This window comes from Bombina bombina, chromosome 1 (genome assembly GCF_027579735.1).
Source record: "Bombina bombina isolate aBomBom1 chromosome 1, aBomBom1.pri, whole genome shotgun sequence".
Classification (NCBI taxonomy): Eukaryota; Metazoa; Chordata; class Amphibia; order Anura; family Bombinatoridae; genus Bombina; species Bombina bombina.
In genome coordinates, this window is record NC_069499.1 from 1014546979 (window position 1) to 1014571257 (window position 24279).

The following is a 24279-nucleotide window of genomic DNA, read 5'->3' on the forward strand; positions in this document are numbered from 1 at the left end:
AAGCTGCACTGAGTGTAATGGCACGGTCAGGCCGGGCTGTGACTAGACAGCTGGCCAGATGCACTGTGTGTACAAACCAGACCCGCTCAGAAGAGCCCAGAGAGCGGGTCTGGAAAACACAATTTTTTAGTAAAACTTTGCAGGCAATATTAGGTTATATAACCCTAGCACTAATATAATGTTATATAATTCTGCACTATGTGCAGAATTATATAACATTATTTTCTATGTTTACTGTCCCTTTAAGAAAAAACCCAACTATCTAATAAAATTATTAACCCCTAAATCCGCAAACCCCAACATCGCAAAGTACCTAATACATCTATTAAACCCTAATCCGCCAACCCCCCACAACGCATTAATCCTAATTTACCTATTAACTCCTACACCGCCAAGCCCCACAATGCAAAAAACTAATTTAATGACTAAGCCCCCTACCCTAACACCCCCTATATTAACCCCTTAATTACAATGAAGAATTACATTAATCTAATTACAGAAAATAAAAAAACGCTAACATTACAAACATAATAAACACTATCCAAAATAAAAAAACATAATTTATGTAAGAACTTACCTGATAAATTCATTTCTTTCACATTGGCAAGAGTCCATGAGCTAGTGACATATGGGATATACAATCCTACCAGGAGGGGCAAAGTTTCCCAAACCTCAAAATGCCTATAAATACACCCCTCACCACACCCACAATTCAGTTTAACGAATAGCCAAGCAGTGGGGTGATAAAGAAAGGAGAAGAAAGCATCAACAAAGGAAATTTGGAAATAATTGTGCTTTATACAAAAAATCATAACCACCATAAAAAGGGTGGGCCTCATGGACTCTTGCCAATATGAAAGAAATGAATTTATCAGGTAAGTTCTTACATAAATTATGTTTTCTTTTATGTAATTGGCAAGAGTCCATGAGCTAGTGACATATGGGATATCAATACCCAAGATGTGGAGTCTTCCACTCAAGAGTCACTAGAGAGGGAGGGAATAAAAATAAAAACAGCCATATTCCGCTGAAAAAATTAATCCACAACCCAAAAAAATAAGTTTATTTCATCTTTGAAAGAAAAAAACTTAAAACAAAAGCAGAAGAATCAAACTGAAACAGCTGCCTGAAGAACATTTCTACCAAAAACTGCTTCCAAAGAAGCAAATACATCAAAACGGTAGAATTTAGTAAATGTATGCAAAGAGGACCAAGTCGCCGCTTTGCAAATCTGATCAACTGAAGCTTCATTCTTAAAAGCCCACAAAGTGGAGACTGATCTAGTAGAATGAGCTGTAATTCTCTGAGGCGGGGCCTGACCCGACTCCAAATAAGCTTGATGAATCAAAAGTTTCAACCAAGAAGCCAAGGAAATAGCAGGAGCCTTCTGACCTTTAATAGGACCAGAAAATAAAACAAATAGACTGGAAGTCTTCCTGAAATATTTAGTAGCTTCCACATAATATTTCAAAGCTCTTACCACATCCAAAGAATGTAAGGATCTTTCCAAAGAATTCTTAGGATTAGGAAACAAGGAAGGGACAACAATTTCTCTTCTAATGTTGTTAGAATTCACAACCTTAGGTAAAAATTGAAAAGAAGTCCGCAAAACTGCCTTATCCTGATGAAAAATCAGAAAAGGAGACTCACAAGAAAGAGCAGATAGCTCAGAAACTCTTCTAGCAGAAGAGATAGCCAAAAGGAACAACACTTTCCAAGAAAGTAGTTTAATGTCCAAAGAATGCATAGGCTCAAATGGAGGAGCCTGTAAAGCCTTCAGAACCAAATTAAGACTCCAAGGAGGAGAAATTGATTTAATGACAGGCTTAATACGAACTAAAGCCTGTACAAAACAGTGAATATCAGGAAGTATAGCAATCTTTCTGTGAAACAAAACAGAAAGAGCAGAGATTTGACCTTTCAAGGAACTTGCAGACAAACCCTTATCCAAACCATCCTGAAGGAATTGTAATATTCTAAAAGAATGCCAGGAGAATTTATGAGAACACCATGAAATGTAAGTCTTCTAAACTCTATAATAAATCTTTCTAGAGACAGATTTACGAGCTTGTAACATAGTATTAATCACTGAGTCAGAGAAACCTCTATGACTTAGAACTAAGCGTTCAATTTCCATACCTTCAAATTTAATGATTTGAGATCCTGATGGAAAAATGGACCTTGAGATAGTAGGTCCGGCCGTAACGGAAGTGGCCAAGGCGGGCAACTGGACATCTGAACCAGATCTGCATTCAAAAACCTGTGTTGCCATGCTGGAGCCACCAGCAACACAAAAGACTGTTCCATGATGATTTTGGAGATCACTCTTGGAAGGAGAACTAGAGACGGGAAGATGTAAGCAGGATTATAACACCAAGGTAGTGTCACTGCATCCACTGCTTCCGCCTGAACATCCCTGGACCTGGACAGGTATCTGGAAAGTTTCTTGTTTAGATGAGAGGCCATGAGATCTATCTCTGGAAGACCCCACATCTGAACAATCTGAGAAAACACATCTGGAAGGAGAGACCACTCCCCTGGATGTAAAGTCTGGCGGCTGAGATAATCCGCTTCCCAATTGTCTACACCTGGGATATGCACCGCAGAGATTAGACAGGAGCGGGATTCCTCCCAAGCAAGTATCCGAGATACTTCTTTCATAGCTTGGGGACTGTGAGTCCCACCCTGATGATTGACATAAGCCACAGTTGTGATATTGTCTGTCTGAAAACAAATGAATGGTTCTCTCTTTAGCAGAGGCCAAAACTGAAGAGCCCTGAGAATTGCACGGAGTTCTGATTGGTAATCTCGCCTCTTGAGATTTCCAAACCCCTTGTGCTGTCAAAGATCCCCAAACAGCTCCCCAACCTGAAAGACTCGCATCTGTTGAGATTACAGTCCAGGTTGGCTGAACAAAAGAAGCCCCTTAAACCAAATGATGGTGATCTATCCACCATGTCAGAGAGTGTCGTACATTGGGATTCAAGGATATTAATTGTGATATCTTTGTATAATCCCTGCACCATTGAGTCAGCATGCAAAGCTGTAGAGGTCTCATGTGAAAACGAGCAAAGGGGATCGCGTCCGATGCTGCAGTCATGAGACCTAAAACTTCCATGCACATAGCCACTGAAGGGAATGACTGAGACTGAAGGTGCCGGCATGCTGCAAACAATTTTAAACGTCTCTTGTCTGTTAGAGACAGAGTCATGGACACTGAATCTATCTGGAAGCCTAAAAAGGTTACCCTTGTCTGAGAAATCAAGAAACTTTTTGGTAAATTGATCCTCCAACCATGTTTCCAAAGAAACAACACTAGTTGTTTCGTGTGAGATTCTGCAGTATGTAAAGACTGAGCTAGTACCAAGATATTGTCCAAATAAGGAAACACCACAATACCCTGAACTCTGATTACAGATAATAGGGCACCCAGAACCTTTGAAAAGATCCTTGGAGCTGTTGCTAGTCCAAATGGAAGATCAACAAATTGGTAATGCTTGTCTAGAAAAGAGAATCTCAGAAACTGATAGTGTTCTGGATGAATCGGAATATGAAGGTATGCATCCTGCAAGTCTATTGTGGACATATAATGTCCTCGCTGAACAAAAGGCAGAATAGTCCTTATAGTCACCATCTTGAAAGTTGGTACTCTTACATAACGATTCAAAATTTTCAGATCCAGAACTGGTCTGAATAAATTTTCTTCCTTTGGTACAATAAATAGATTTGAATAAAACCCCAAACCTTGTTCCTGAGGAGGAACTGGCATGATTACCCCTGAAGACTCCAGGTCTGAAACACACTTCAGAAAAGCCTGAGCTTTTACTGGATTTACAGGGATGCGTGAGAGAAAAAATCTTCTCACAGGAGGTCTTACTTTGAATCCTATTCGATACCCTTGAGAGACAATGCTCTGAATCCAATGATTTTGGACAGATTTTATCCAAAAATCCTTGAAAAACCTTAATCTGCCCCCTACCAGCTGAGCTGGAATGAGGGCCGCACCTTCATGCGGACTTAGGGGCAGACTTTGGTTTCCTAAATGGCTTGGATTTATTCCAATTTGAGGAAGGCTTCCAATTGGAAGCAGATTCCTTGGGAGAAGGATTGAGTTTTTGCTCCTTATTCTGACGAAAGGAACGAAAACGGTTAGAAGCCTTAGATATACCCTTAGGTTTTTTATCCTGAGGCAGAAAAACTCCTTTTCCTCCAGTGATAGTTGAAATAATAGAATCCAACTGAGAACCAAATAAATGATTACCTTGGAAAGAAAGAGATAGTAGTCTAGATTTAGATGTCATATCAGCATTCCAAGATTTAAGCCACAAAGCTCTTCTAGCTAATACAGCTAAAGACATGGATATAACATCAATTTTGATAATATAAAAAATGTCATCACAAATAAAATGATTAGCATGTTGCAGTAAGCGAGTAATGCTAGATATGTCAGGATCCAATTCTCATTGCGCTAAATTCTCCAACCAAAAAGTTGAGGCAGCCGCAACATCAGCCAAAGAAATAGTAGGTCTGAGAAGATGACCTGAATATAAATAGGCCTTCCTTAGATAAGATTCAAGCTTCCTATCTAAAGGATCCTTAAAGGAAGTACTATCTTCCATAGGAATAGTGGTACGTTTAGCAAAAGTAGAAATAGCCCCATAAACTTTGGGGATTTTTTCCCAAAACTCTATAGATTTTGCTGGTAAAGGATACAATTTTTTAAACCTTGAAGAAGGAATAAAAGAAGTACCTGGCTTATTCCATTCCCTAGAAATCATATCAGAAATAGCCTCAGGAATAGGAAAAACCCCTGGGGAAACCACAGGAGGTTTAAAAACAGCATTTAAACATTTATTAGACTGAACGTCAATAGGACTGGTTACCTCAATATCCAAAGTAATTAACACTTCTTTTAATAAAGAACGGATATATTCTATTTTAAATAAATAAGTAGATTTGTCAGTGTCAATGTCTGAGGAAGAATCTTCTGAATCAGATAGCTCCTCATCAGAAGAGGATAAATTATTAGGTTGCTGGTCATTTGAAATTTCATCAGCTAAATGAGAAGTTTTAAAAGACCTTTTACGTTTATTAGAAGGTGGAAATGCAGACAAAGCCTTTAGAATAGAATCAGAAACAAATTCTTGAAAATTTACTGGTATATCATGTACATTAGAAGTTGAAGGAACTGCAACTGGCAATGTACTATTACTGATGGAAACACTATCTGCATGTAAAAGTTTATCATGACAACTATTACAAATGACATTTGGTGGAATAATTTCTACACTTTTACAACAAATGCACTTTGGTAGACCCGATGTCAGGCAGCAATGTTCCAGCAGAAACTTCTGAGACAGGATCAAATTGGGACATCTTGCTCAATGTAAGAGAAAAAACAACATATAAAGCAAAATTATCTATTTCCTTATATGACAGTTTCAGGAATGGGAAAAAAATGCAAAAGCATAGGCCTCTGATAGAGAAAAAAGCAAGAGGCAAACATCAATGGGGTATTGAAATAATGAAAAAAATTTGGCACCAAGTATGACGCACAACGTAATGTAAACTTTTTTTGGCGCCAAAAATAACCGGAAATGACACACTTGCGTCACTAATGATGCCGCCGTGTGAAAGGTCTCGGCGTCACGTATGATGCAGGAAATTACGAAGTTGCGTCATAAACGTATTTTTTTTACGCCAAAAATATTTTCGCACCAAGAATGGCGCAATAAAGTTTAGCATTTGACGCACCCGCGGGCCTAATACCCGCAATAGCAAGAAGTAGTCAATTGCAAAAAAAGACTAAACCCTAGGTAAGAAATACATTTCTTAAAATGTTTAAATTCCCCAAATTTGAAACTGACAGTCTGTTGAAGGAAATACATGAACCTGACTCATGGCAAATATAAGTACTAAACATATATTTAGAACTTTATATAAATGCATAAAGTGCCAAACCATAGCTTAGGTGTCTTAAGTAATAAAAAACATACTTAACAAAAGACACCAATCCACATATAGCAGATAGCCAAACCAGTACTAAAACAGTTATTAGTAGAGGTAATAGTAAATTGAGAGTATATCGTCGATCTGAAAAGGGAGGTAGGAGATGAATCTCTACGACTGATAACAGAGAACCTATGAAATAGACCCCCGTTAGGGAAATCATCGTATTCAAATAAGTGATACTCCCTTCACGTCCCTCTGACATTCGCTGTACTCTGAGAGGAATCGGGCTTCAACAATGCTGAGAAGCGCAAATCAACGTAGAAATCTTAGCACAAAATTACTTCACCAAAACTGAATTGTGGGTGTGGTGAGGGGTGTATTTATAGGCATTTTGAGATTTGGGAAACTTTGCCCCTCCTGGTAGGATTGTATATCCCATATGTCACTAGCTCATGGACTCTTGCCAATTACATGAAAGAAATGAAAACCTAATCTCTATCGCCTAGATTTAGAGTTCTGCGGCCAAAGGGGTGCGTAGCTAACGCTGGCTTTTTTCTGGCCGCACCTTTTAAATACCGCTGGTATTGAGAGTTCACAGAATGGCTGCGTTAGGCTCCAAAAAAGGAGCGTAGAGCATATTTAACGCAACTTCAACTCTCGATACCAGCGGTGCTTACGGACGCGGCCAGCTTCAAAAACGTGCTCATGCACAATTCCCCCATAGAAAACAATGGGGCTGTTTGAGCTGAAAAAAAACCTAACACCTGCAAAAAAGCAGCGTTCAGCTCCTAACGCAGCCCCATTGTTTGCTATGGGGAAACACTTCCTACGTCTGCACCTAACACTCTAACATGTACCCCGAGTCTAAACACCCCTAACCTTACACTTATTAACCCCTATTCTGCCACCCCCGCTATCGCTGACACCTGCATATTTTTTTAACCCCTAATCTGCCGCTCCGTAAACCGCCGCTACTTACATTATCCCTATGTACCCCTAATCTGCTGCCCCTAACACCGCCGACCCCTATATTATATTTATTAACCCCTAATCTGCCCCCCACAATGTCGCCTCCACCTGCCTACACTTATTAACCCCTAATCTGCCGAGCGGACCGCACCGCTATTATAATAAAGGTATTAACCCCTAATCCGCCTCACTAACCCTATAATAAATAGTATTAACCCCTAATCTGCCCTCCCTAACATCGCCGACACCAAACTTCAAACATTAACCCCTAATCTGCCGACTGGAGCTCACCGCTATTCTAATAAATGTATTAACCCCTAAAGCTAAGTCTAACCCTAACACTAACACCCCCCTAAATTAAATATAATTTAAATCTAACAAAATAAATTAACTCTTATTAAATAGATTATTCCTATTTAAAGCTAAATACTTACCTGTAAAATAAATCCTAATATAGCTACAATATAAATTATAATTAAACCTAACACTACACTATCAATACATTAATTAAATACAATATCTACAAATAAATACAATGAAATAAACTAACTAAAGTACAAAAAATAAAAAAGAACTAAGTTACAAAAAATAAAAAAATATTTACAAACATCAGAAAAATATTACAACAATTTTAAACTAATTACACCTACTCTAAGCCCCCTAATAAAATAACAAAGCCCCCCAAAATAAAAAAAATGCCCTACCCTATTCTAAATTACAAAAGTTCAAAGCTCTTTTACCTTACCAGCCCTGAACAGGGCCCTTTGTGGGGCATGCCCCAAAGAATTCAGCTCTTTTGCCTGTAAGAAAAACACATACAATACCCCCCCCCAACATTACAACCCACCACCCACATACCCCTAATCTAACCCAAACCCCCCTTAAATAAACCTAACACTAAACCCCTGATCGGAACAGCCAATAGAATGCGAGCTCAATCTGATTGGCTGATCCAATCAGCCAATCGGATTGAACTTGAATCTGATTGGCTGATTCCATCAGCCAATCAGAATATTCCTACCTTAATTCCGATTGGCTGATAGAATCCTATCAGCCAATCGGAATTCGAGGGACGCCATCTTGGATGATGTCATTTAAAGGAACCGTCATTCGGCGAGTAGGCGTCGCTTGAAGAGGATGTTCCGAGTCGGCTTGGAAGAAGATGGCTCCGCTCCAGAAGAAAGAAGATTGAAGATGCGGCTTGATACAAGACTTCATCCCGATGATGGACTTCCGACTTCAGCCCGATGATGGATTTCTTCAGCCGCCGCTTGGATCCAGACTTCAGCTCGAGGATGGACGTCACTCTTCAGCCCCCCACTTGGGCTTGGATCAACACTTCCGAGGACCGATCGGTGAACCTGGTATGGTGAAGATAAGGTAGGAAGATCTTCAGGGGCTTAGTGTTAGGTTTATTTAAGGGGGGTTTGGGTTAGATTAGGGGTATGTGGGTGGTGGGTTGTAATGTGGGGGGGTATTGTATGTGTTTTTTTTACAGGCAAAAGAGCTGAATTCTTTGGGGCATGCCCCGCAAAGGGCCCTGTTCAGGGCTGGTAAGGTAAAAGAGCTTTGAACTTTTGTAATTTAGAATAGGGTAGGGCATTTTTTTTATTTTGGGGGGCTTTGTTATTTTATTAGGGGGCTTAGAGTAGGTGTAATTAGTTTAAAATTGTTGTAATATTTTTCTAATGTTTGTAAATATTTTTTTATTTTTTGTAACTTAGTTCTTTTTTATTTTTTGTACTTTAGTTAGTTTATTTCATTGTATTTATTTGTAGATATTGTATTTAATTAATTTATTGATAGTGTAGTGTTAGGTTTAATTGTAGATAATTGTAGATATTGTATTTAATTAATTTATTGATAGTGTAGTGTTAAGTTTAATTGTAGATAATTGTAGATATTGTATTTAATTAATTTATTGATAGTGTAGTAGTAACTTAGGTTAGGATTTATTTTACAGGTAATTTTGTAATTATTTTAACTATTTTAGCTATTAAATAGTTCTTAACTATTTAATAGCTATTGTACCTGGTTAAAATAAATACAAAGTTGCCTGTAAAATAAATATTATTCCTAAAATAGCTATAATATAATTATAATTTATATTGTAGCTATATTAGGGTTTATTTTACAGGTAAGTATTTAGATTTAAATAGGAATAATTTATTTAATAAGAGTTAATTTATTTCGTTAGAATAAAAATATATTTAACTTAGGGGGGTGTTAGGGTTAGGGTTAAAATTAGCTTTTGGGGTTAAAAAATTTATTAGAGTAGCGGTGAGCTCAGATCGGCAGATTAGGGGTTAATACTTGAAGTTAGGTGTCTGCGATGTTAGGGAGGGCAGATTAGGGGTTAATACTATTTATTATAGTGTTATTGAGGCGGGAGCTAGGCGGATTAGGGGTTAATAACTTTATTATAATAGCGGTGCGGTCCGCTCGGCAGATTAGTTGTTAATAAGTGTAGGCAGGTGGAGGCAACGTTGTGGGGGGCAGATTAGGGGTTAATAAATATAATATAGGGGTCGGCGGTGTTAGGGGCAGCAGATTAGGGGTACATAGCTATAATGTAGCGGGCGGCGGCGTGCGGACGGCAGATTAGGGGTTAATAAGTGTAGGTATCTGGCGGCGACGTTGTGGGGGGCAGATTAGGGGTTAATAAATATAATATAGGGGTCGGCGGTGATAGGGGCAGCAGATTAGGGGTACATAAGTATAACGTAGGTGGCGGTCGGCAGACTAGGGGTTAAAAAAATTTAATTGAGTGGCGGCGATGTGGGGGGACCTCGGTTTAGGGGTACATTGGTAGTTTATGGGTGTTAATGTACTTTAGAGCACAGTAGTTAAGAGCTTTATAAACCGGTGTTAGCCAAGAAAGCTCTTAACTACTGACTTTTTTCTGCGGCTGGAGTTTTGTCGTTAGATTTCTAACGCTCACTTCAGCCACGACTCTAAATACCGGAGTTAGAAAGATCCCATTGAAAAGATAGGATACTCAATTGACGTAAGGGGATCTGCGGTATGGAAAAGTCGCGGCTGAAAAGTGAGCGTTAGACCCTTTCCTGACTGACTCCAAATACCGGCGGTAGCCTAAAACCAGCATTAGGAGCCTCTAACGCTGGTTTTGACGGCTACCGCCAAACTCTAAATCTAGGCCTATGAAAATAAAAAAGCCCCCAAAATAGAAAAATACCTAATCTAATGCTAAACTACCAATAGCCCTTAAAAGGGCTTTTTGTAGGGCATTGCCCTAAAGAAATCAACTCTTTAACATTACAAATAAACCAAGTCCCCACTAACAGTAAAAGCCCCACCCACAACCCCCCCAAAAAATAACACTAATAAACCTAAACTACCTATTGCCCTTAAAGGGGTATTTATATGGGCATTGCCCTTAAAAGGGCATTCCGCTATTTTGCAATTTGCCCCCAAAAACCCTAATCTAAAAAAACAACACCCCCCAAAAATGTAAAAAAAAACTAACACTAAAGCCCCAAATAGGTACTCACGGTTTCAGAAGTCCGGAGGAGAAAGTCTTCTTCCAGGCGGGTCCATCATCTTCATCCACAGCGAAGGCGGCACGGAGCGGTCTTCTCAGAAGTGGCGATCCTCGGCAGCAGTCATTGGCTGCAGTGGTGTTTCTCGGCGGCAGTGGTCCTCGGTGAAGGCGTGAAGGTTCCTCTTCATGCGATCGTCTGCCGCACACTGAAAATTTAATTCAAGGTACCCCATTTTTATTAGGGTACCTTTAATTCCTATTGGCTGAAATTTTCAAAATCAGCCAATATGATAAGAGCTACTGAAATCTTATTGGCTGATTTGAACAGCCAATAGGATTTTAGTAGCTCTAATCCTATTGGCTGTTTTGAAAAATTCAGCCAATAGGAATGCAAGGTACCCCCAAATTGATTGCGGTACCTTGCATTCAATATTTAGTATACCATGGACATCGGATGAAGAGGAGCCTCCATGCTGCGGAGGACCACCAACGCCACCGAGGACCACCGACGCCGCCACAGATGACCACCGCCGAGGATCGCCACATCTGGGAAGACAGCTCCAGACCTCCACACTGCCTTCGCTGTGGATGAAGATGATGGACCTGCCTGTAAGAAGACCTTCTCTGCCGGACTTCTGAAACCGTGAGTACCTCTTTGGGGCTTTAGTGTTAGTTTTTTTTTGTTTTTTTTTGGGGTTTGTTTTTTTAGATTAGGGTTTTTTTGGGGCAAATTGCAAAATAGCTGAAAGCCCTTTTAAGGGCAGTGTAAAAGAGCTGAATGCCCTTTTAAGGGCAATGCTCATGCAAATGCCCCTTTAGGGGCAATGAGTAGTTTAGGTTTATTAGTGTTGAAGTTTTTTGGGGGGGTTTGGTGGGCGGGGGCTTTTACTGTTAGGGGGGGCTTTGTTTATTTTTAATGTAAAAGAGCTGATTTATTTAGGGCAATGCACTACTAAAAGCCCTTTTAAGGGCTATTGGTAGTTTAGTATTAGATTAGGGGGTGGTTTTATTTTGGGGGTATTTTTTATTTTTATAGGGGTATTAGTTTAGGTTTAATTTTATTATTTTGGATAGCTATGTTTATTTTTTCTGTATTTTTACTTTTTGTAGCTTGTTTTTTTTGTATTTTTACCACACAGACTGCCCTCTGGGCAGGCTTATCAACTATATACATTGGAGAGGTATTTAAGAAACTTTAATTTGAATTATACTTTGAATCCATGAATAATCAATAAGTTGTAAAATGGAAGCCCAAAGGAAAACTCGTTATGAGTAACTGGGCACTTGTGCAATCGGTTTGTCTCCGGTGATCTAGGGATAAAATATTTAGCAGTTATTGGTCAATTTCAACTATATTTTATCTAATCAGTAGCCTTCCAATTAGGGTTGCCACCTTGGCCATGTTTTCCTGGACACTTATGAGTTACACATGCTGCAGGGTGTGCAGGGAGGAACATGCATTGTGCTGTTCATGAGCACTATTCATGTGATGTCCAGAGGCTCAAGACATGTTCTGTCCTGCTTACCCTGCAGCATGTGTAACTCATAAGTGTCCAGGAAAGCATGGCCGAGGTGGCAACCCTACTTCCAATTCACTGCTCATAACTTTATTTTCCTTTCTATTATATGACTGATCAAATGTATTGAAGCTGTTCAGGTTGGAATTTTCTTGATATATTGGGTATATTTCAGTTTAATCACAAAAAGGATATTTATTTAATAAATGTTTCAAGCTGTCATGAAGGGTGTGGTTAGTTCTAATATGAAGGTAAGATTATCATGCCACAGTATGATTGCAATAACATTGCTAACTACAATCTTGAAGCATGAGAAATCCAAGATCTTGTTACCCATAAAATGCTGGTGTGAAAATATCACAGTTTCTGATCTCAGTCTAGGAAACATTTTAGGTATTGGGCTTAGATCTATGCTTAACCCCTTACATGGCAGGGAGATCTTTAATTGCAATGAAACACCTCCCACCAAGACCTAGAACATAATTTTATTTATAACTATTCTACAGCCACCCTGGTACTAAAGCATAGGAAAATTAAAAGGGCAGCAAAAATAACCACACACTGCTATCCTGACCAATAGCCAGATGGGTTAGTTTCAGGTGTACACATTATAGACCAGATTGCGAGTGGAGCACAAGCAGTTGTGCACGAGCAATGAGGGGTTTATCGCGGGTGTTTGAGCTTGTTGAAAGTAAACGCGATCACAATTTACGGTAGAATTATTACCGCAACTTCAGAGCTCTGGTTAACTGTTTTGCAATACAAAAAAGTTGCACAAAACACATAAAAAATACATTACAAAGTGCAGTTACACTTGTAATAACACTAAATAATAAAAATGATTTAACATAAATATTGCACACAAAAGTTATAAGGGCTCTAAGATATGAGATCTCAGGTGTTAGGGAAAAAGGCAGGCAAAGGGCTTTAACATAGAGATACATACATACACATGTATAAAGATGTATATACTGTAGTGTATATATGTCTATATATATATATATGTATAGTTGTATACATATGTATTTACAGACATATATACACATATAAACACATAAATACACATGTAACATGCAATGCAAACTAACACAATATTTATACCCTGTTAAACCACTCCCCCACTCACTCAGGTGATGCTTTATGACCCTGTGATTATCTGATTTTCTTAAGGTAGAATCTGAATTCAGTTCACTTAACTGATTACTGGAATTTTCCTTTTTTCTACCTAAAATAAAGCATTAATACATTAGAATACTGTAGTCACATGTGCATCACTAGAAAAAATGGTTAGGATTACAGGGTAATAAACATATTTGCAAATAACTATTATAACTGATTTATAAACTAGCTACTATATCCCCTCCATTAGTGGTACAAGAGTCCACTATAATGATATAATAAAAAAAAAAATCTCTGGTATGGTGGTGAAAGTACCCTCACTAGATTGCTGGATGAGATTAATAAAATTCAGGGCCCCATTAGATTTGTCCCGAAATGGGACAAAGAGAAAATTGAGTTTCTGGATATAGAACTATTCAGAGACAATGACAGGATAGAGACAAGGTTGTATAGAAAGACTACAGATAGAAACACCTTAGTACGATATGAGAGTTTTCACTCAAGACACCTACTTAACTCTATGCCAAAAGCTCAAATGTTGAGACCAGTGAGATTCACCTCTAAACTGGATGAGGTAGAAAGAGCTGTGGATGAAATGGGTGAAAGATTCTCAGAGAGGGGATACCCAGCCAGTATCTTACAAGACAGCAAAACACAGGCAATAATAGCAAAAGTACAAAAAGTGGAGAAAAGGAGAAAGAATGAAGATAAATTATTTTTTGTCACTCAGTATACAGACAGTTAGAAAATACGAAGGGCTATCCAGGATAATTGGAAAATCCTACAAGGGGATGAGAGATTAAAATCTTTCACAAAAGAACTCACGATATTCTCTTATAGAAGGGGATGCTCCTTGAAGGATATGTAAGTACAGGCAGACCCCACTGATAAATATGAAAAACCAGTAAAACATTTTCTGATGAGAAAACCAGGTGTATATAGGTGTCATGGATGTACTACATGTGAAAATCTAATCCTAGGCAACACATTCACACACAGTCACACTGGTAGAAGGTATGACATAAGACAGCCATTAGACTGTGAGTCCAAATACGTGGTTTATATGATCAAGTGCCTGTGTGGGGACATGTATATTGGAAATACAGAATGTATGCTGAAGGAGAGAATGGCAGTACATAGGTCCAGCATCAGACAGGCTTTAGAGAAAGGGGAGTCAGATCAGCCTGTGGCTAAACATTTTCTGAAAAAGGGCCACTCTGTGTCTAGTCTCAGATGTCGTCCTTTAGACCAAATACAACCTCTGAAACAAGGGGGTGATAGAAAGACCATTTTATTACAAAGAGAGGCCAGATGGATCTCTGAACTAGACACAGTCCACCCCAGGGGCTTGAATACACAGCTGTCTCTGTCATGTTTCTTGTAAAATAAGTCATCTGAAACTCAATAATTATAGTGGACTCTTGTACCACTAATGTAGGGGATATAGTAGTTAGTTTATAAATCAGTTATAATAGTTATTTGTAAATATGTTTATTACCCTGTAATCCTAACAATTTTTTCTAGTGATGCACATGTGACTATAGTATTCTAATGTATTAATGCTTTATTTTAGGTAGAAAATTAATTAGAGCTCCACTTGTAATCTGGCCCAACATTCTTTATCATCCTCAAAAACTGTGAAGATATATAGACTTTTATAGAAGTGAGAGAATCCATTGTTGCAGATCATATGTTTTGTGAATTTCTCCATTCTAAGTTGAGGCCATTCATTTTCCTACAAAAGTGACTGCAGGTGTGGACTGGGCTGGGGGAATGGGTAGCTATTGCCCCTTTGGCTGCTTTACCTAATGAAATCAGGGCTAGCAGAGATACAGATAGTGGAGGTGCAGATCTTGGCAAACAGAAACAGTAATTTAAAAAAAATAATTCTAGTGATTCCCAATTGCAGAAGTACCAGTTGTTACTGTATTCATCAGTGGACCCTACACTGCAAAACAAAATGAAGGGATAGAGAGGGATGGGGAGCTACACTACAGAAAAAAAGTTGGAATGGGGGGACCTCAGTATACAGACAGTTTGTCACTCAGTATACAGACAGTTAGAAAATACGAAGGGCTATCCAGGATAATTGGAAAATCCTACAAAGGGATGAGAGATTAAAATCTTTCACAAAAGAACTCACAATATTCTCTTATAGAAGGGGATGCTTCTTGAAGGATATGTTAGTACAGGCAGACCCCACTGATAAATATGAAAAACCAGTAAAACATTTTCTGATGAGAAAACCAGGTGTATATAGGTGTCATGGATGTACTACATGTGAAAATCTAATCCTAGGCAACACATTCACACACAGTCACACTGGTAGAAGGTATGACATAAGACAGCCATTAGACTGTGAGTCCAAATACGTGGTTTATATGATCAAGTGCCAGTGTGGGGACATGTATATTGGAAAGACAGAATGTATGCTGAAGGAGAGAATGGCAGTACATAGGTCCAGCATCAGACAGGCTTTAGAGAGAGGGGAGTCAGATCAGCCTGTGGCTAAACATTTTCTGAAAAAGGGCCACTCTGTGTCTAGTCTCAGATGTCGTCCTATAGACCAAATACAACCTCTGAAACAAGGGGGTGATAGAAAGACCATTTTATTACAAAGAGAGGCCAGATGGATCTCTGAACTAGACACAGTCCACCCCATGGGCTTGAATACACACCTGTCTCTGTCCTGTTTCTTGTAAAATAAGTCATCTGAAACTCAATAATTATTATATTATTATAGTGGACTCTTGTACCACTAATGTAGGGGATATAGTAGTTAGTTTATAAATCAGTTATAATAGTTATTTGTAAATATGTTTATTACCCTGTAATCCTAACAATTTTTTCTAGTGATGCACATGTGACTATAGTATTCTAATGTATTAATGCTTTATTTTAGGTAGAAAAAATGAAAATTCCAGTAATCAGTTAAGTGAACTGAATTCATAATCACATGGTCATAGAGCATCACCTGAGTGAGTGGGGGAGTGGTTTAACGGGGTATAAATATTGTGTTAGTTTGCATTGCATGTTACCTTGACAAAGGCCCAGGTTGGGGCCAAAACGTTGGAAAATAAATGTTGAAAAACCTATGAAAAAGAGAGAAGAGTCTTTCTTGTATACCTATATTCATTTGTAACTCAGGCTCTAAGAAGTTATGCTAGAGTGCTAACCTTGCATGGAAACATATAAATATATATATATATATATATATATATATATATATACATATATATATATATATATATATATATATATATATATATATACATTAAGTGCATTGGAGCCCTTTGCAGTCAAATAGAGGAAAACATGTAACAGCATATTTATGCAATATTCATATTTAATAAAGTGTTATACATCTAGATTGTAAGTTCCCACGGGAACAGGGCCCTCAATTCCCCCTGTATGTGTCTGTAAAATGTTGTCTCTTATTGTATTGTTTCACCGTTGTACATTTTTGTACCCATGGACAGAGCTGCGGAACCTGTTGGCGCTTTAAAAATAAAGAATAATAATAAATAAATAAATGCTGTGTATTTAGTGTAAATATTTTACATTCCAAACTTCTGCACATAGCAGAATATGTTCTATGTATTTTTAAATAGATATTCCTATATATATCTATACCTATATATAATCATCTATATATAGATAAAGATATATATTGTACCAAAAAAACATCCGATATATGTAGAAATATATTGAGAAAGAGAAAATGTGTAAACAAACAAAAATAACTCCTCTAGGGGGCCCTCCCAAATGACAACCCAAATTGAAAAACAGAATTTATGCTTACCTGATAAATTACTTTCTCAAACGGTGTGTCCGGTCCATGGCGTCATCCTTACTTGTGGGAAATATCTCCTCCCCAACAGGAAATGGCAAAGAGTCCCAGCAAAGCTGGCCATATAGTCCCTCCTAGGCTCCGCCCACCCCAGTCATTCGACCGACGGACAGGAGGAAAAATATAGGAGAAACCATATGGTACCGTGGTGACTGTACTTAGAGAAAATAATTCATCAGACCTGATTAAAAAAACCAGGGCGGGCCGTGGACCGGACACACCGTTGGAGATAGTAATTTATCAGGTAAGCATAAATTCTGTTTTCTCCAACATTGGTGTGTCCGGTCCACGGCGTCATCCTTACTTGTGGGAACCAATACCAAAGCTTTAGGACACGGATGAAGGGAGGGAGCAAATCAGTTTAACTAAACGGAAGGCACCACGGCTTGCAAAACCTTTCTCCCAAAAATAGCCCCCGAAGAAGCAAAAGTATCAAATTTGTAAAATTTGGCAAAAGTGTGCAGTGAAGACCAAGTCGCTGCCTTACATATCTGGTCAACAGAAGCCTCGTTCTTGAAGGCCCATGTGGAAGCCACAGCCCTAGTGGAGTGAGCTGTGATTCTTTCAGGAGGCTGCCGTCCGGCAGTCTCATAAGCCAATCGGATGATGCTTTTAAGCCAAAAGGAAAGAGAGGTAGAAGTCGCTTTTTGACCTCTCCTTTTACCAGAATAGACAACAAACAAAGAAGATGTTTGTCTGAAATCTTTTGTAGCCTCTAAATAGAATTTTAGAGCACGGACTACGTCCAAATTGTGTAACAAACGTTCCTTCTTTGAAACTGGATTCGGACATAAAGAAGGTACAACTATCTCCTGGTTAATATTCTTGTTAGAAACAACCTTTGGAAGAAAACCAGGCTTAGTACGCAAAACCACCTTATCTGCATGGAAAACCAGATAGGGCGGAGAACACTGCAGAGCAGATAACTCTGAAACTCTTCTAGCAGAAGAAATAGCAACCAAAAACAAAACTTTCCAAGATAGTAACTTAATATCTATGGAATGTAAAGGTTCAAACGGAACCCCTTGAAGAACTGAAAGAACTAGATTTAGACTCCAGGGAGGAGTCAAAGGTCTGTAAACAGTCTTGATCCTAACCAGAGCCTGCACAAATGCTTGAACATCTGGCACAGCAGCCAGTCTTTTGTGTAGTAAGACAGATAAAGCAGAGATCTGTCCCTTTAGAGAACTTGCAGATAATCCTTTCTCCAAACCTTCTTGTAGAAAGGAGAGAATCTTAGGAATTTTTATCTTATTCCATGGGAATCCTTTGGATTCACACCAACAGATATATCTTTTCCATATTTTATGGTAAATCTTTCTAGTTACCGGTTTTCTGGCCTGAACCAGAGTATCTATCACAGAATCTGAAAACCCACGCTTTGATAGAATCAAGCGTTCAATCTCCAAGCCGTCAGCTGGAGGGAGACCAGATTTGGATGTTCGAATGGACCCTGAACAAGAAGGTCCTGTCTCAAAGGTAGCTTCCATGGTGGAACCGATGACATATTCACCAGGTCTGCATACCAAGTCCTGCGTGGCCACGCAGGAGCTATCAAGATCACCGAGGCCCTCTCCTGTTTGATCCTGGCTACCAGCCTGGGAATGAGAGGAAACGGTGGAAATACATAAGCTAGGTTGAAGGTCCAAGGTGCTACTAGTGCATCTACTAGAGTCGCCTTGGGATCCCTGGATCTGGACCCGTAGCAAGGAACCTTGAAGTTCTGACGAGACGCCATCAGATCCATGTCTGGAATGCCCCATAATTGAGTTAGTTGGGCAAAGATCTCCGGGTGGAGTTCCCACTCCCCCGGATGGAATGTCTGACGACTCAGATAATCCGCTTCCCAGTTTTCCACACCTGGGATGTGGATCGCAGATAGGTGGCAGGAGTGATCCTCCGCCCATTGAATTATTTTGGTCACTTCTTTCATCGCCAGGGAACTCCTTGTTCCCCCCTGATGATTGATATACGCAACGGTCGTCATGTTGTCTGATTGGAATCTTATTAATCTGGCCTTTGCTAGCTGAGGCCAAGCCCTGAGAGCATTGAAGATCGCTCTTAGTCCCAGAATGTTTATCGGGAGAAGAGACTCTTCCCGAGACCATAGTCCCTGAGCTTTCAGGGATTCCCAGACCGCGCCCCAGCCCACTAGACTGGCGTCGGTCGTGACAATGACCCACTCTGGTCTGCGGAAGCTCATTCCCTGGGATAGATGGTCCAGGGTCAGCCACCAACGGAGTGAATCTCTGGTCTTCTGATCTACTTGAATCATTGGAGACAAGTCTGTATAGTCCCCATTCCACTGTTTGAGCATGCACAGTTGTAATGGTCTTAGATGAATTCGTGCAAAAGGAACTATGTCCATTGCTGCAACCATCAACCCTACTACTTCCATGCACTGCGCTATGGAAGGACGTGGAACAGAATGAAGAACTTGACAAGTGCTTAGAAGTTTTGACTTTCTGACCTCTGTCAGAAAAATCCTCATTTCTAAGGAATCTATTATTGTTCCCAAGAAGGGAACTCTTGTTGACGGAGACAGAGAACTTTTTTCTATGTTCACCTTCCATTCGTGTGATCTGAGAAAGGCCAGAACGATGTCTGTATGAGCCTTTGCTTTTGACAGGGACGACGCTTGTATTAGAATGTCGTCCAAGTAAGGTACTACTGCAATGCCCCTTGGTCTTAGAACCGCTAGAAGGGACCCTAGTACCTTTGTGAAAATCCTTGGAGCAGTGGCTAACCCGAATGGGAGGGCCACAAACTGGTAATGTTGTCCATGTTGTGGATAGGAATATGTAGGTACGCATCCTTTAGATCCACGGTAGTCATAAATTGACCTTCCTGGATAGTGGGTAGAATCGTTCGAATGGTTTCCATCTTGAACGGTGGTACCCTGAGAAATTTGTTTAGGATCTTCAAATCCAAAATTGGTCTGAAAGTTCCCTCTTTTTTGGGAACTACGAACAGATTTGAATAAAATCCCATTCCTTGTTCCTTTATTGGAACTGGGTGTATCACTCCCATCTTTAACAGGTCTTCTACACAATGTAAGAACGCCTGTCTCTTTATTTGGTTTAAGGATAAGTGAGACATGTGGAACCTTCCCCTTTGGGGTAGTTCCCTGAATTCCAGAAGATAACCCTGAGAAACTATTTCTAGTGCCCAGGGATCCTGAACATCTCTTGCCCAAGCCTGAGCAAAGAGAGAGAGTCTGCCCCCTACTAGATCCGGTCCCGGATCGGGGGCTACTCCTTCATGCTGTTTTGTTAGCAGCAGCAGGCTTCTTGGCCTGCTTACCCTTGTTCCAGCCTTGCATCGGTTTCCAGGCTGGTTTGGATTGTGAGGCATTACCCTCTTGCTTAGAGGATGCAGAATTAGAGGCTGGTCCGTTCCTGAAATTGCGAAAGGAACGAAAATTAGACTTATTCTTGGCCTTGAAAGGCCTATCTTGTGGAAGGGCGTGGCCCTTTCCCCCAGTGATGTCTGAGATAATCTCTTTCAATTCTGGTCCAAATAGAGTTTTACCTTTGAAAGGGATGTTAAGCAATTTTGTCTTGGATGACACATCCGCTGACCAAGACTTTAGCCAAAGCGCTCTGCGCGCCACGATTGCAAACCCTGAATTTTTCGCCGCTAATCTAGCTAATTGCAAAGCGGCATCTAAAATAAAAGAGTTAGCCAACTTAAGTGCGTGAACTCTGTCCATAACCTCCTCATATGGAGTCTCTCTACTGAGCGACTTTTCTAGTTCCTCGAACCAGAACCACGCTGCTGTAGTGACAGGAACAATGCACGAAATGGGTTGTAGAAGGTAACCTTGCTGTACAAAAATCTTTTTAAGCAAACCCTCCAATTTTTTATCCATAGGATCTTTGAAAGCACAACTATCCTCGATAAGAATAGTAGTGCGCTTGTTTAGAGTAGAAACTGCCCCCTCGACCTTAGGGACTGTCTGCCATAAGTCCTTTCTGGGGTCGACCATAGGAAATAATTTCTTTCATGTAATTAACAAGAGTCCATGAGCTAGTGACGTATGGGATATACATTCCTACCAGGAGGGGCAAAGTTTCCCAAACCTTAAAATGCCTATAAATACACCCCTCACCACACCCACAAATCAGTTTTACAAACTTTGCCTCCAAGGGAGGTGGTGAAGTAAGTTTGTGCTAGATTCTACGTTGATATGCGCTCCGCAGCAAGTTGGAGCCCGGTTTTCCTCTCAGCGTGCAGTGAATGTCAGAGGGATGTGAAGAGAGTATTGCCTATTGAATGCAGTGATCTCCTTCTACGGGGTCTATTTCATAAGGTTCTCTGTTATCGGTCGTAGAGATTCATCTCTTACCTCCCTTTTCAGATCGACGATATACTCTTATATTTACCATTACCTCTACTGATTCTCGTTTCAGTACTGGTTTGGCTTTCTACAAACATGTAGATGAGTGTCCTGGGGTAAGTAAGTCTTATTTTCTGTGACACTCTAAGCTATGGTTGGGCACTTTATTTATAAAGTTCTAAATATATGTATTCAAACATTTATTTGCCTTGACTCAGAATGTTCAACTTTCCTTATTTTCAGACAGTCAGTTTCATATTTGGGATTATGCATTGAATTATCATATTTTTCTTACCTCAAAAATTTGACTTTTTTCCCTGTGGGCTGTTAGGCTCGCGGGGGCTGAAAATGCTTCATTTTATTGCGTCATTCTTGGCGCGGATTTTTTTGGCGCAAAAATTCGTTTCCGTTTCCGGCGTCATACGTGTCGCCGGAAGTTGCGTCATTTTTTGACGTTATTTTGCGCCAAAAATGACGGCGTTCCGGATGTGGCGTCATTTTTGGCGCCAAAAGCATTTAGGCGCCAAATAATGTGGGCGTCTTATTTGGCGCTAAAAAATATGGGCGTCGCTTTTGTCTCCACATTATTTCAGTCTCATTTTTCATTTGCTTCTGGTTGCTAGAAGCTTGATATTTGGCATTCTTTCCCATTCCTGAAACTGTCTTATAAGGAATTTGATCTATTTTGCTTTATATGTTGTTTTTTCTCTTACATATTGCAAGATGTCTCACGTTGCATCTGAGCCAGAAGATACTACAGGAAAATCACTGCCTGCTGGATCTACCAAAGCTAAGTGTATCTGCTGTAAACTTTTGGTAGCTATTCCTCCAGCTGTTGTTTGTAATAATTGTCATGACAAACTTGTTAAAGCAGATAATATTTCCTTTAGTAATGTACCATTGCCTGTTGCAGTTCCCTCAACATCTAAGGTGCAGAATGTTCCTGATAACATAAGAGATTTTGTTTCTGAATCCATAAAGAAGGCTTTGTCTGTTATTTCTCCTTCTAGTAAACGTAAAAAGTCTTTTAAATCTTCTCTCTCTACAGATGAATTTTTAAATGAACACCATCATTCTGATTCTTTGGACTCTTCTGGTTCAGAGGATTCTATCTCAGAGATTGATGCTGATAAATCTTCATATTTATTTAAGATGGAATTTATTCGCTCTTTACTTAAAGAAGTACTAATTGCTTTAGAAATAGAGGATTCTAGTCCTCTTGATACTAATTCTATACGTTTGGATAAGGTTTTTAAAGCTCCTGCGGTTATTCCAGAAGTTTTTCCTGTTCCTAATGCTATTTCTGCAGTAATTTCCAAAGAATGGGATAAATTGGGTAATTCATTTACTCCTTCTAAACGTTTTAAGCAATTATATCCTGTTCCGCCTGACAGGTTAGAATTTTGGGACAAAATCCCTAAAGTTGATGGGGCTATTTCTACCCTTGCTAAACGTACTACCATTCCTACGTCAGATGGTACTTCGTTTAAGGATCCTTTAGATAGAAAAATTGAATCTTTTCTAAGAAAAGCTTATCTGTGTTCAGGTAATCTTCTTAGACCTGCTATATCATTGGCTGATGTTGCTGCAGCTTCAACTTTTTGGTTGGAAACTCTAGCGCAACAAGTAACAAATCGTGATTCTCATGATATTATTATTCTTCTCCAGCATGCTAATAATTTTATCTGTGATGCCATTTTTGATATTATTAGAGTTGATGTTAGGTTTATGTCTCTGGCTATCTTAGCCAGAAGAGCTTTATGGCTTAAGACTTGGAATGCTGATATGGCTTCTAAATCAACTCTACTTTCCATTTCTTTCCAGGGAAACAAATTATTTGGTTCTCAGTTGGATTCTATTATTTCAACTGTTACTGGTGGGAAAGGAACTTTTTTACCACAGGATAAAAAATCTAAAGGTAAAAACAGGGCTAACAATCGTTTTCGTTCCTTTCGTTTCAACAAAGAACAAAAGCCTGATCCTTCGTCCTCAGGAGCAGTTTCAGTTTGGAAACCATCTCCAGTCTGGAATAAATCCAAGCCTGCTAGAAAGGCAAAGCCTGCTTCTAAGTTCACATGAAGGTACGGCCCTCATTCCAGTTCAGCTGGTAGGGGGCAGGTTACGTTTTTTCAAAGAAATTTGGATCAATTCTGTTCACAATCTTTGGATTCAGAACATTGTTTCAGAAGGGTACAGAATTGGTTTCAAGATGAGACCTCCTGCAAAGAGATTTTTTCTTTCCCGTGTCCCAGTAAATCCAGTGAAAGCTCAAGCATTTCTGAATTGTGTTTCAGATCTAGAGTTGGCTGGAGTAATTATGTCAGTTCCAGTTCCGGAACAGGGGATGGGGTTTTATTCAAATCTCTTCATTGTACCAAAGAAGGAGAATTCCTTCAGACCAGTTCTGGATCTAAAATTATTGAATCGTTATGTAAGGATACCAACGTTCAAGATGGTAACTGTAAGGACTATATTGCCTTTTGTTCAGCAAGGGAATTATATGTCCACAATAGATTTACAGGATGCATATCTGCATATTCCGATTCATCCAGATCATTATCAGTTCCTGAGATTCTCTTTTCTAGACAAGCATTACCAATTTGTGGCTCTACCGTTTGGCCTTGCTACAGCTCCAAGAATTTTCACAAAGATTCTCGGTGCCCTTCTGTCTGTAATCAGAGAACAGGGTATTGTGGTATTTCCTTATTTGGACGATATCTTGGTACTTGCTCAGTCTTTACATTTAGCAGAGTCTCATACGAATCGACTTGTGTTGTTTCTTCAAGATCATGGTTGGAGGATCAATTTACCAAAAAGTTCTTTGATTCCTCAAACAAGGGTAACCTTTCTGGGTTTCCAGATAGATTCAGTGTCCATGACTCTGTCTTTAACAGACAAGAGACGTCTAAAATTGATTACAGCTTGTCGAAACCTTCAGTCTCAATCATTCCCTTCGGTAGCCTTATGCATGGAAATTCTAGGTCTTATGACTGCTGCATCGGACGCGATCCCCTTTGCTCGTTTTCACATG